The sequence below is a fragment of the Galeopterus variegatus genome, unplaced genomic scaffold, assembly GCF_000696425.1.
Source record: "Galeopterus variegatus unplaced genomic scaffold, G_variegatus-3.0.2 Scaffold510, whole genome shotgun sequence".
Lineage (NCBI taxonomy): Eukaryota > Metazoa > Chordata > Mammalia > Dermoptera > Cynocephalidae > Galeopterus > Galeopterus variegatus.
The window spans coordinates 486,076-501,219 of record NW_007726621.1 but is presented as its reverse complement, the minus strand read 5'-3'; the positions used below and the strand labels follow the sequence as shown (position 1 = coordinate 501,219).

The 15,144-nt window shown below is 34.5% G+C and overlaps 1 protein-coding gene across 1 annotated transcript in view; it reads right to left on the bottom strand.

Annotated features, from left to right (window-relative positions):
* The window catches only part of JMJD1C (jumonji domain containing 1C), a 297,310-nt gene that overhangs the window by 67,052 nt on the left and 215,114 nt on the right, over positions 1-15,144 (bottom strand). The window contains exon 3 of the mRNA XM_008569549.1: positions 11,410-11,523. The gene's annotated coding sequence lies outside the window, so the exon portion shown is untranslated. The remainder of the gene's footprint in view (positions 1-11,409; positions 11,524-15,144) is intronic.

The window sequence follows — 15,144 nt, the reverse complement described above, 5'->3', positions numbered from 1 at the left end:
GAATAAAACAGATTACCCTTCATGATGTGGGCAGGTTTCATCTAATCAGTTGAAGGTCTCAAGTAAAAAGACTGAGGTTCTCCAGGGAAAAAGGACTTCTACCTCCAGACTGCCTTTGAACTTGAGACTGCAACATCAACTGTTGCCAGAATTTCTAGCCTGCTGGCCCATCCTATGGATTTTGGATTTATCAGCCTCCACAACTGCATGAGCCAATTCACTGAAATCTCCTCTCTGTGTGTCTTTCTCTACACACCATGGACATACACACATACCCCACCCCACCCCACAGTTCTGTTTCCCTAGAGAACCCAAATATAGCACTCTTTTGAGAAACACCACTAATATTCCCCTTATCTCTTTTCCCATCTTGCTTCTAATAGAACACTACTCTTCTGAGAAGAAATAAAAGAAAATATTTCTTCTGAGAAGAAATAAAAGAAAAAGAAACAGACAAACATCTGGTATTACTGTATCAGTTGATTCCACACTGCAGAACACTATGTACATACCTCTATTTTAGAACTTAAGGCATGTTGCTATAATTATATTTATGTCCCTCCACCTGACCTGAAAGAGAATCAAGTATTCTACTGTCTTTAAACTCAGTTAGAACACAGTGACTAGCACATAGCAATAAATAAATGACTATATGGTATAGCTCAGCAATCGCAGGATCTTCTTTCCTTGAATCTTAAAAATATCCCTTCTTTTAAAAGCAGTTCTAGTGCCTAATGATTTATATGACAGGAGTTATACTCCAAAGACTGATCTGGTTCGTTAGAAAATCTCCATGGCAAAACAGAATAGTATACTTTAGTATGATTTATCTTAGGGTTAACAATCATTTGAACAAATTATGTAGCTGTAGCAAAGTGAAAAACTGTTACCCCAAGTAATCAAAATAGTATGGCATAAGGACAGACATATAGACCAAGGGAATAAAACAGAAAGAACAGAAATAAATTGTAGCACAAGTACTGAATTGATTTTCAACAAGGGTACCAAGATCATTCAATGTGGAAAGGGCAATGTTCTCAACAAGTGGTACAGGGAAAATAGTATATTCATATGCAAAAAAATGAAGCTGGACTCTTACCTTATACCATATTAAAAAAGAAAAAAAAAAAAAAGACTAACTGGGGCTGGCCGGTGGTTTGTTTGTGAGAGTGTGATGCTGATAACACCAAGGTCAAGGGTTTGGATCCCCTTACTGACCAGCGGCCAAATAAATAAATAAATAAATAAATAAATAAATAAATAAATAAAAATGGGCATTTCTCCAACGATATACTGTTGACCAATAAACACATGAAAAGATGCTCATCATTACTAATCATCAGGAAAATGCACATCAATATCACAATCAGATACCACTTCACACCCATTGAAGCCTGGTTATTATCAAGAAAATGAAAAGCAAGTGTTGGCACAAATGCAGAAAAAATTAGAACCCTTGTGCATTGCTGGTGTAAACAAAAAATGTTGCAACCACTATGGAAATCATCTGGGTATTCCCCCAAAAGTTAAAATTTCTACATGCTCCAACAATTACACTCCTAGGTATATACGCAAAACAACTGAAAGGAAGGATTCAAACAGATATTTGTACACTGATATTCATAGCATTACTCACAATAGCCCAAAGGTGGAAACAACCCAAATATCCACCAACACATGAATGGATAAACAAAATGTGGCATATAAATACAATGGAATATTATTTAGCCATAAAAAGGAATGAAATTCTAACATTCTACAACATGGAGGAAACTTAAAGACATTATGCTAAGTGAAATAAACATTTACAAAAGGACAAACTGTTGTATGATTTCACTTATTGTGAGGTACCTCGAAGAGACAAATTCATAGACAAGGAAAGTAAAACAGTTACCAAGGGCTAGGGGAGGGAGGAATTGGGAAATGAGGAGTTACTGTTTAATAAATACAAAGTTTATATTTGGGATGATAAAAAAAGTTTTGGAAACAGATAGTAGTGGTAATGGTTGTATGATACTGTAAATGTACTTAATGTCACTGAATGCCACTTAAATAGTTAAAATGATAAGGTTTACTGTTTGCTTCTTTTTAACAAATGCTCGTTATTCCTCTACTCAATGAGACAATCCAGTCAGGTGGATGACCCAACTAAAAATGGTTAAAAAGGCTTCCTTCTCTATCATCATCACTCCACTTACACAAGAAAATGGTATCATTATGGTTTACATAAACGGACCATCCAACACACATTCTGCTTATTTGCTTGACTTCATGTATTTAACCAACATTGCTGTACTAGTGACTTAGCTAATTCATATTTATCCTGAGACAGCTCAGGGGTCACCTATTCCAAGAATAAGGACGTACCCTTTGTATCCGTCCCATAACCAGGGTAGATTTACCTCCCTGGTGGTCTGCTACTTACTATATTTTACCTATACTTACATTAATATTTTTCTATGTATGTTTCCCCCATTAGATTATAGGCTCTATGAAGCCAAGGTATTTGTATTACTGAATAAACACAGCAGGCCCTCAAATATATTATTTATTAAGGACTACTACTATTGTTATGTTTTCAGTCTGAAGCCTAGGAAGACTTGGATTTTAGGGACAACCCTTTTGGCAAGAGGCTGATACGGCTTCATTTCCAAGTATTTTATTGTTCAGTTTCAACTTTGAGGAAACGTAGGTCTTCAAAATACCTACCTATATGCACACGCATGCACACACCCTCACACAACTGGACAGCTGAAAAAAAAGCAGGAAGACTGCAAAACATCTTAATCTCTTTGGATTCTCTGCCTAGGGAACATATGAATCTGAAGATAATGCACAGATTTATATTATAGCTTGACAGTGTGTGGAAAGTCTAAGGAAATTGCGCAATAAAATTAAGAAGAAAAGTCATAAAATACCGAAGTGCCAAATGAAAGAGAATGACGTGCAAATAGGAGACACTTCCCATTTGATGGCTCATAAAAGCAGGGTGGTACAGCAGAAATAATCTCGGAATCCAAAGTTATGAGTTCAGGTTCTATTTTGGCTACCACTAAGCTGTATGAACCTTGATACCAAGTTTCATCTTCACTAAACTTCACTTTTTTTGCCTGTAAAAATTACCACCACATATTATCTCCTTTCCATGTTATTTCTTTCTACCTGTTCTTTCAGCCTTTCATTCCCCCAAACCATCTCTCTCTAATTCTAGTAAAACAAGTAAAGTCTTGATATAAAATAAGGGGGTGGGGGGTAGCTGGGCTAATCAACACTGACACCTAAAACCTGAGTAAACAGAAGAAATCTGTCTAAAGAAAGACTGAGGAGAGAAAAAATGTGATCAGTTCCTGACTTTCTAGTTCCCAACTTCAGTCTGAATAAGGTTCAACTGTACTTTCCTGCTACAGATGTACCATGACACTGTCTGCTGTATCTTTATAATACCCACCTTCATTTTTTTCTTTATTCTAGTTTAAGTGGGTTTCCATTTTTGCTACCTTCTCATTTGTAAATTAAAGACTTCTCAAAGAGTTGTGTGAATTAAACAAATTAATATACGTACCCTGAAAGCATTATAACAAAATTAAGATAATAAAGTAATCAATTTTCCTCATAAGGCTAACATAAGAACTAACTTAAAAATTGCACATGGAAATATTGAGAATTGCCAAATTTTAAAAAGACAGAATATTAACATTACACTTAGAAATAATATTTTAATTTTGAAATTTTAAATAATATGGCCATAATTTCATAAAATTTCACAATTGGGAAAAGGAATAAATAAATAGTATCATCCTATTTTAACTGGCAAAAAGAAACTAAAGAATCTTTCTCAATGGTAACAAGTGATGGCTTAGACCCCTTGGAATCTGATATCTACAAGTATAATTTCACATATTTCAAATTCATAACAGCAGCCACAAAAAACTAAAAAGAGACTGGCAGATTTTTCGGCATATGATCACTGATTTGGCACCAGGAGAGAACTACTGCAATGACTTATAAATGTTTTTAATCTGAGTACTGCAGAATGTCTCATGCATACTTGGGCCAAATTTCAGTCAAAATAACTTGTTCATGGACTCCATGGATACATGTGCAACACACCAAGTTTTGTAACCAATTTTTACAAATGAAGAACTCTTTTTTTAATAGCAGCAGATATGCACTGGGGTAAATCAAAATACCTGATTTATGGGACCTTATTAAGCATGTCTCATAACTACTTTGGAGATCACAGTTATATAAAATCAAGTAGGAAGGCAACAGAAAAAATACTTAAATAGAATAAATAAAGAACAAATTTACTGAATATTAAAACATGATGTACCAACTTTAATTTAAAAAAAAAAAACAAAAACAAAAAAACCTTAAATAAGGAAGTACAATGACTCTGTTTTAGCTATACTTAAATAGAATAAATAAAGAACAAATTTACTGAATATTAAAACATGATGTACCAACTTTAATTTAAAAAAAAAAACAAAAACAAAAAAACCTTAAATAAGGAAGTACAATGACTCTGTTTTAGCTACTGGTTCTCCTTTTCTTGTCGTCCACCCTACTATCCAGGCTTCAGCTTGGCTCTACTATTGCAAGCTGTCACTTTTGACTACAAATGGAATAAAGCCAAGTACTACACAACAGCTGCTTCCTTCTCTGGCCTCATCTCCTAGACCACCCCCAGGCCATGCCTACCCATGGATGCTAATCCTACAAGCCAATAATCAACCAGTAGTCCACCCACAGCTACGGCTATGATCCTGTATTTTTTTACACTCTTGGTACAGTGTGAATATTCTACAATCTTGTTCTCATTTTACCAATTTTAGGTCAGCAAGCCTCTACATTTTAATTAAATGCTAATATGGGGACAAAGTGAAATGAAAAAGGGAAATGCATATGAAAATTCAAGGAATAACTAGGAATTTGCTCAATTCCTGCCAAAATATAATTCAGAACAAATAAAAATAGAGAACAGAAAACAATATGTACTGTTTGAATAAAATAATCCCGGTTTCCCTATTTTGCAGAACTCTTGAGAGGGAAAAAACACTATACAAAAACATGTTCTGTGGCCAGTTACTTGGTTGGTTAGAGCACAGTGCTGTAACACCAAGGTCAAGGGTAAGGATCCCCTACCCACCAGCAGGGGAGGAGGGGGAGAATATGTTCTATTACACACTGACAAAGGGTTGTACTGACAGCTGAAAAAGTTTATCTAGCACCAGCTGAAAAAGAATGGCAAGAGTTCTAGAGCAGACAAATAACAAATAAGACAGATTGTTAAGAGAGGCAGAAGGTGGCTGAAAAATGTCCAATGAGTGTTTGAATGGCAGGAAGAGAAAGGAGTATCAAATATCCACCAAAAAGGTTTAAGACAGCATCTACAAAATTTAGAACATGTCTAGATAATAGCTTCCTTCATTCAAGCAGTTTCTATACTTTAATAAGCTCTTTAATATATCATTTCATTTAATCCCCCTAACAATGCTCAGGTAGATGGTAACTTTATTTTATTAGGAGATGAGGAAACCATTTATTTAGAACAGTTTAGACTTGCTGAATGTCACATAGATAGCAATAAAAAAGCTAGGATGTAAAACCATGTTTGCCTGAACTGATGTCAAAATTCATGCTCCTGGGCCTGCCCGGTGGCGCAATGGAGAGTGTGCTGCTTGGGAGCGCGGCGGCGCTCCCGCCAAGGATTCGGATCCCATGTGGAAACCGGTTCTGGCTGAGCGCGGTGCGGGCGCGACACCAAGGGTTGCAATCCCGTTACCAGTCAGTAAAAAAGACAAAGGAAAAAAAAAATTCATGCTCCTAACCATTATGCTACACTGAATCTCTAGGACAAAAAACTCTAGTAAAGACCCAATCCATTAGCTGCTTGCTTTGATATTTACAATAATCAGCATGCCATTTTTATGTAGATGATTTTGTTACTCTCCTGCTAATTGTGCTTAGCAATCCTTTCCCTCTTTTGTCTGACATATTGTCTTATGATGTCTACTACTCAAAAACAAACTCTCTTCTCTAGTTAGGCTGATATTTTACTGTACCCATTAATCTACCTCCAACTCATTGTTTATGTTGTCCCTCCTGCCAAATGTCTGGATTACCCTCTATCTTTCTTCTCCATTCAAGTTTTACCTCCTTTGTGAAACTTCTTTAACCATTTCAGTTTCTACTGATTTTTATTTTTGTATTGCTGAAGTCTTTAACTATGCATTTTTGGCTCCTTAAATCAATTTTTTTTTTAAAGAAACTTTTTTATATAAATTCTTGTCACAGGGCCAGCCCGGTGGCGCACTGGATTGTGCGCCGCTTGGTAAGCGCGGCGGCGCTCCCGCCCAAGGGTTCGGATCCCACATACAGACCGGTTCCCGCTCACTAGCCCGGTGGCGCACTGGATTGTGCGCCGCTTGGTAAGCATGGCGGCGCTCCCGCCCAAGGGTTCAGATCCCACATACAGACCGGTTCCCGCTCACTGGCTAAGCGAGGCGCGGGAGCAACACCAAGGGTTGCGATCCCGTTGCCGGTCCCCGGTCCGGTACAGGGGCAACACTGAGGGTTGCGATCCGTTGCCGGACACGGAAAAAGACAAAAAGACAAAAAAAAAAAAAAAAAAATTCTTGTCACAGATTATAAATTCCTTGAAAATAAAATAAAAACGATTACTCATGCTTTTATCAACTTTTAAAAACCAGTAAGAGACTAGCAAGGTGCTGTGAATAGGGAAAACACAGCATTTAGATAACTAACTGTTAAATGCATAAAGTCAGACTAGAAGTCTTCAAGGCCAGACATTTCAAATTTTTAAGGGTAAGTCAAAGGGAAGTAGAGTCTAAGCGTAAAATTTCCAATTAAAGACTCCTTTCTTGGAAAGAATCAAGTGCGTCAACAGTCAGCAGAACATTAAAACTAAGGGCTCTAGTAAAGAAGGAGGAGGGATAAATCCCTATATCCTAATAGGAGATGTGTTTCCAGTGTTTCTTATAAATTCCTATAAAACACACCTTTCAGTTCAAGTCCAGCTGGAAAAAAAAAAGTTAAAAAAAGCAGCTTGCTGGGCAGTTTCTGGAAGTCAAAAAGAGTTTACAAATCTCAGAGGAATTCTCGCACAGAATAAATACTGCACAAGGTCAAATTCCTATTCACATTATAGGAATATTATAGTTTAAAAATGCTGTAAAGTGATATATCTGTCTGCACTATACGTTGGAGTGAAGGTAAAGAAAAGTTGGAAAAAGCAAGTCCTTTCCCCACCCTCCCAAAGCACATGTAAGTTCTGTTTACTTTCTTTTGTAAACTATTAGAGATATCATCATAGTGCTGTGAGGTACTTATAAGCAAAATCTCTATGAACAAAATTTTCAAACTTTGTCAGTGGACCACTTTGTCAAATATTTAACTAAACAAAGTAATCAACCAACCAGTAAATTGTTCACCTTGGCTGATTAGGGGCTAAATTTCACCTCACTTGCATTATCTCAGCCTGGTTGTGAAGCAATTCCAAACTCCATAGAACAATAAATACAAATTTAGGAGAAAAAAATACATGTCTCTGCCATACTCTACTCCCTAAACTATTGCTAACTTATCGTAGGCAACTCTGTGAGTTATTTTTAGTAAACCAGATATGTTGAGCAATATTACCTTAGGGATATTCTGAAACCACAGCCAATACATTTATATGATCAATGATGGAAGAATTATGGGTTAAAATGAACTCATACTGGAAAAACAATTTTATCACTGAAGGACTACAGAAATAGATATACAGATCTGGCACAGTCCAGACATACTCATTTACTAGATTACATAAGATTCTTCTCATTCAGTCTTTAAGCAATCTTTAGTCCATGTACTAAGAAAATACTAAGGTTTGTTCCTCACATTCCCTTTCCTGTCAACTAGAAATTCTTAGCACAACAGTAATGTACCTAGTATTTAGTAAAGTAGTTCAATGTCTATATTCTACAATAACAGAAAGTATAGTATTAATAGCCTTACCAAAAACTTTTACCAGTTCATTGTGACCCAGGACTTCAAATAGGATTATTCCTTAAGGTCTAGGATTTATGATTTTACCTTACTCTAGGGAAAACATCTCATTACTACAACGCATTTTAATATACAATAAGATAAACACAAGGTATAACCTTGGACAAACATTCTGCATTAAATCTCTAATGGTTTTAACTAATGCCCTTTGTTTTCTTTCTTTATTACATTTGAAAGCAAAGAGGATTGTGATCCCTAAAAAATAATGAACTAACAAGCCAGACCAAGCCAGATTAATTGGTATGATTCACGTATAACTTTCAGGTAAGAAGTAATCTCTTCCATATCCTCTATGAAGTAACCAACCTGAAAACTGCAGGTGTATGCATGGCCAGTATTCAAAATCCAAGAGATGATGATTTCAAAATCATGTTAAAAGTTGAATGTTCTATTTCATTATCAAACTTTTTAATGTAAATTTTATCAAAACTGCAATCAATTTAACAGAAAGATTTTTTTAAGTTCTGTAATTATACTCAAAAGTAAAGCAACAATATCACAGAAATTAGAGTACTGACAAAAAAATAAACCTACTAAAAGCATCTTTAAGAAGTAATAATTTGTTTTTTCTTCCTTCTTCCCAGCCAGCTGAAAGACACAGTAGAATCTGCAGTTCCCTCCTACTTCCTCTCCCCTTTCCCTTCCCCCTCTACTTCAAAGAAAGTTAACTGCAGCCAGGCATGATCAGGAAACCTAAAAGGAGGAAGTTGAAAACTCATTTGTGTGTACAAGGAAGGAAAAAACACTTAACAATACTATGGCATGTTGCTTTAGTGACCTAATTAATATGCATCCATTATACTGTTTGTAAGATGTTGGTTCAATCTCTCTCCTCAGTCCACCTTTTTTCCAAAATACTGAAAACCAAAATCTATAATGGTTGCATTCCCAGAATATCCAACTTCATGTCACCTAAAAAGCCAACCAGATTAACTAACTTAATACTTGCCATCAATGTATTAAAATCATTCAGAGAAGAAAGGGCAAGATTCAAACCAGTGACCTAAAAGTGAAAGGACTTGTATTAATCCTAAATCATCTGTTTCCTAACAAGTACCTTATAAGATATCCATGGCATCATTCTGATTAAATAAAAAATAGGGCTGTGCAACTGCAAAAAAACTAAAGTGAACATACAGTTACAGAATAAAATGCTGAGAACATGGGGAGAAAGGTGATGGATGTGAATTCCCACCACTGCAAAAACATTTACTTAGATTCATAGCAAAACATCATTTGTGGGAATTTTAAAAATAAAACTTATGTGTTGTCATTACTTTAGACTAAAAAAATATGTACACAAAGGCCATTTCCAAAGACATTTTCCCCCTCTTACTTAAAAAATTTATAAAGGATATTTAGCACCCAGATTAAACACAAATTGCCTTATGAAATTTAAAGATGTGAGAAAGGGGGCCAGCCCGGTGGCGCACTGCTACAGTGCGCCGCTTGGGAGCGCAGTGGCACTCCCACCGAGGGTTCGGATCCCACATACAGACCGGCCGCTCACTGGCTGAGCAAGGTGCAGGCGCAACACCGAGGGTTGCGATCCCGTTGCCGGTCCCGGTCCGGTACGGGCGCGACACTGAGGGTTGCGATCCGTTGCCGGTCACGAAAAAAGACAAAAAGGAAAATAATAATAATAATAATAATTCCTTCTGATTTCTCAGACCTGAGAATTCACATGTTTTGGGAAACAAATGGTTGAAATGTCAAGTGAATCACTTTACCTGTGGAAGATATAGTATTCTTCTAGGCTAGAGATCAATTTACATATATAGAAGTCCTAGCAGAGCAGTCTCAATAGCTAACTAAGACACAATCATACCAATTCACCAAACCACTTGACTTAAATTCTTGTGCCTTTATTTTTAATAAACAGTAAAAATGATTAGCAAACTTTTAAAATGTTAGAGGTCCCCTCTCCCCACCTTCAGCACATTCTTTCAACCATTATAATTTTAAGGAACATGTTGCAGGTTTTAGGCCACCTGGCAAGAGTTTATTTTTAAAAGTAATTTCTATGTAACAATTTCGCTTCTCTAAATCAAATCCAAGCTGAAACTACCAAAGTGCTAGTAACAGAACCACAGAATTAAAATATTCACAGTTACAAAGTTCCTTTGATTTCACCTACAGTCACCTACTCTAACTCCACCTAAATGACTGTTAGATATCAAACAAATGATAGTACAGCCTACAGTAAGCTCAATGGCATTCACAATTAAAAACAAAATAAAACCCAAGGGAAAAATTCCAACACCTCCACTATTAAACTGGAATTTGCTATGCATTTTTAGCTATAAATATTACAAAGAACAAAAGCTAACAGTACAAAAAATTAGGCCATTTAAAAAAAGAAGAAAAATAATGTGGAAAGACAAAAGTACATCTATGTAGACTTCAAAACAGGAAATAACACACTAAAGGAACTATCATCTCATTTTGGAAGACCTCTAATTCCCTAAGCATTATATAACTCCATGCACAACAAATCATTGCTCATTAACTCAAGCCCTTGTTCTTTCCATGGAAACAATGGCTCTACATTTTATTTTTTGAAAAACAGTTAACTAGTCTGAAATGAAACAGGAGTATTAACTTTCCAGTCCATTAGGGAAAAAAAAAAGTTATACTAGTTCAATCAGCTTTCTTTCAGTACAATTACTGTATTATTTTAGATATATAAGTAAAAAGAAACCAATAATATATAGATTTAATTCAATCTCAAATCCAAATATATAAAAGAACTGGTGCTTTTTTACTTAATTAAATATTAACTGAATAACTTCACTAGAAATTTTAAAAAACATTTAGCTTAATACTTTTGATGAATTTCCACACATAATGTAAATCTAATAGTCTATTGGAAAATGTTTTCCCAATCAAACGTACTTGTATTTAAATTGAGTAATTCCATTTCTAAAATTCACTTAATGACAATCTAAAGAAACATATCCCCTGAGAAAATGAACTGCTATTATGCTACACTGGTATGTATGCTGGTGACCCAATTCTTAACCTTCAGAATTTGAGACAAAGATAATTTATATTAATATCTAACCAGTTACTTTCTAGCAATGAATATTACTTAAAACATCAGGGACTTTATTTTGTTCACTAGTGACAGAATGATGTGTTGCTCATAGTAGGTTCTCAGTATGTATTTATCGATTGAATAAATAAATCATTTATCCTATAATCAAAATTTATTCAACATACTGGGTTCCTTGCGTGCCTAGATGTTAGCTGAAACTTCATATTTAAAAAGAATCAATATCTGAATATCAATGAAATTTAATCAATAGTTAACTTCAAAAGTGATCTAAAATGTCTTACCTGGTAGGGCTGAAAGGCACTATCTTCAGTTAAAAAGTCCAGTTGTTTATCTACAAGGAATTCTACTGCAGTAATTGAACTGGGTAGACTTTTTTCAACCAGGGGTTTGAAAGTCTGCAAAGAGAAAAAACAAAAAAACAAAAAATTTCCAGTGGTTATTTTCTGAGCTGTATCCTCAAAATGTGAAAGTGTATATATATCACCACAACATATTGTATCATCACAATGGTCTTAGTATACCAATTAATATTAGTTTTCATATTATAATCTAAAATAATGCTTTTATCCATACAGTAGGATTTTTGTACTTCTGAAATAGGAACAAAGTAGATCTACATGGATATGAAAAAAATTCCAGTACATTAAGCTCCAGTTGTTTATTTTTAAAAAGGTATATAATCAAGTATTCTTGAGTATAAAAATTTCTGCTTAACAAGAAAAAGAGAAACTGCTTCTAAAAAAGCAAACTGGGTCAGAAAGCCTATTTACCCCCTCTTTTTTAAACTATAAGTATTATAGTTTATAAAAGAGAGAGTAGTTATAATTTCAATGCAGTTTTTTTTTTTTCTAGCTCATTCACATTAAGCAGGATTTTAAAGGATCAGGAAGCATCTGGTTTTTTAACTCCACCCCTTGTACTCCCCATCCCAGCCCCAAGCACAAATAAAAATCCAGCTGCTTCAGTAGAGCGGCATGGAGGAATGGAGTAGGAACAGACCTGTAAAAAGAACTAGACAAAACCTACATTGCTGTAAAGTTTCTCCACAACTTTTTTTAAAAAGTGAATCAAGGTCTTTTGATTTTAAAGATATCTTTTACATTAAGGATTTAACTTATATCTTGAGGTGGGGTGGGAATAAAGGAGGAAGAGGAGGAAAGGACATAAGGACACCGTGTATGCATTTTTTAATGACTACTACTCACTTTCAAAGTAGATGATGTGTGAATAAAAACCAAGTGTCTTATATCCATGACATTGTTCTAAAAACTTGGAAATAAAAACAAAATTCCACCATCTTAAAAACATATAGTGGCTTTACTACATAAAAGAATCAAAGTTTGTAAAATGGAATTAACAATCAACTCAACTTCTAATTTATCTATATCACATGAAGAAATCTTTCTCACTACAAGCCAACTTGTGTGACCATTTGGTTACAAAACAAAGCGTTTGGCATAGACAGTAAAAATCCCCAGGAGTTCCAAAGCCATTATGTTTTCCCCATCTCTTATTATGTCCTAAAGAAATACTTGTATAACTTCTTGTTAATCACAACTAATAAACATACTCAGGGATCCTTGGTTTGGAGTGGATTCTAAGGAGTTAATTTCCACATTTAAAAAATTTCTAAACGGATTTTCAAGTTGATTTGAAGTCTGTATCAGTGTTTTGAAAAACTAAAAACACATGAGAATAAACAAATATTTTAAACAAAATTTGTTCCTACACTATCTACACAATGAATTTATAAATAACATCTTTCCTTAGTTGAAATAACATGAAAAATTCTCTTACAAGCTCACTTATTTTCAATATTTATGATTAGAAAATCTAATCACAGTAACATCCTCCCTCCTATGTCCTAGGCTTACCTTTTAAGTACTACATATTTATCAAAAGTATTTTTATTTGGGTGAGAAATTATATTTTAAAATAGAAAATCCCCACATTGTTCAGCTATCTCCTGGCTACTACTGTCATCTAACATTTTCCATTTGCCAAGACTAAATTCCTAAAATTATCATTTCATAAAATCCTGTTCATTACTTCACTTAACAAATGACTTAAAGTTTGTAAGAAATCCAAGAAAGCATTTATTTGATTTAGATTTTAAAAGGTCCATCAGTATAAAATTGATTGACATGAAATACATGAGAAGAGATATTAATTCAGCTGATCTCTACTATGAAAAATGTTGTTCACATTATATCTGTCATTTTATTTTTTGTAAACTAGAAAATACTGGCACCTTTCTCAAGAGGACTTTTAATCATTAAACATTATCAAATGCTCTATTTCTTTTCAAACAGTACCATGTCAGGTCAACCAATGAAAGTTAACAAAGAGGTCCACAAAAAGTATTAAGAAGCTAAAGATACAATTCAATTAAATAGGATTTGAAAAAGAAGTAATTTCTCCTCTCTTCAGTGCCTCTTTCTTACGCAAATAATACAGGTGGTTTGCATTTCCTATGAGTCCTAGTCATTTTATAATATGAAAAACATTCTTCTGAAGAGAACCTCTTAGAACTCTCCTTTTCAAAGTAGGCCAGAATTTTAAGGATAAATTTCAACAAGCCAACCTAACAATTTAAATTAAATTACTCCGAGTTAATTAGGGAAAAAAGGTTTAGTTTCTAGATTAAAATAAAAAATAATTTCTCAAGTCTTAAGATATGTTATTGAAAGTCACTGGTAAACTTTGGCTACCAGAAAAATAAAAAGACTAGCTTCACAGTGATCAAATTTGAGTACTCTTAAGAATATTCCTGATACATGAACACTTAACAATCATCTACAAATTAAAGTCCAAAGCATACAAATAAAAGGGCCAGACTTGCAAATGTTAAAATGTACAATTACATTTAAACTACAAATATGTTCCCACCAAGGCCGATAAACAGGTTTATAGTACTTGTTAAAAAAATGTTTGAACATGTATTAAATGAGCAACTGTGAATATGTGAGTGTTTCTACTTTATGAAAGAATTAAAGGCAAACAATATATGAGAACGATATAGTTAAAATACATCCTGATTTTTTTAAGTAGCAAATGAACCATGTACAACATCGAATGTAACCAATTAATTTTTTACTCCAAGTCTAACACATTTCAAAGAGACATATTAGCTTAAAAACAAAAATATACATATTGAAATAAAAGCAGATGGATTCTACAGCTCTTATAATTAATTTGTAGTAAACATTTCATGGGTCTAGGTGCACTGGAATGTAAAGAAACTAGAACTCATGCATAACTAAGTAATTCAAGACTAAAGATATATCATTCTATGAGGAACTTCCACAGCCTAAGGGGAAGCAATGAGCTACCATTTGATGAAAGTCACAGTAGAATATGGCCCTAATCACAAGACTATTATTTAAATGCTGAAAACAGCTTTTGAAAATCCAAATGAAAATTACTAACTTAAAACTGAATATTCAATTAAAGCAAAACACTTTTATCCCCCAATATTATTAATGGATTAAAAGCTCTTTTCAGGTCATTGTCAGTGTTAACCATACTTTAAAAATAGCCTAAAGCCAAAATATAGTTGAGAGACTGCCTTTCTAGCAGGGCCTACCACGCTATAGGAAGAATGCTTAGAACAACTGTATCCTGTTTGGGGCTCCATGCTGCACCACATTCCATTCACATGAGGAAGAGGCGAACAGATGAGACCTCACCGAAAAACATTTTAAAAATATTATCAGCTACAGCTCTCAAACACAACTCAGCTGCTCAAACAAACCACATTAAAGCTCACCATTTAACATTTAACAAGAAATTCACAAGTTTATGTCTGTAGTCTGAGTTTCTAACAATCTCCGGTTAACATTTAACAATTTTTTCCAAGTTAAAAAAATCAGGTTCATTAACTACAAAAATATTGATATAAATCTAACCAAAGGCAAACACTGAAGCAGCAAACAATCTAAGCAACATTTTAGAAATCAAGGTTTAGTCTACCCTACACTCCCCAGCCCCCCCCCCCCCCAAAAAACAGGCGGGGA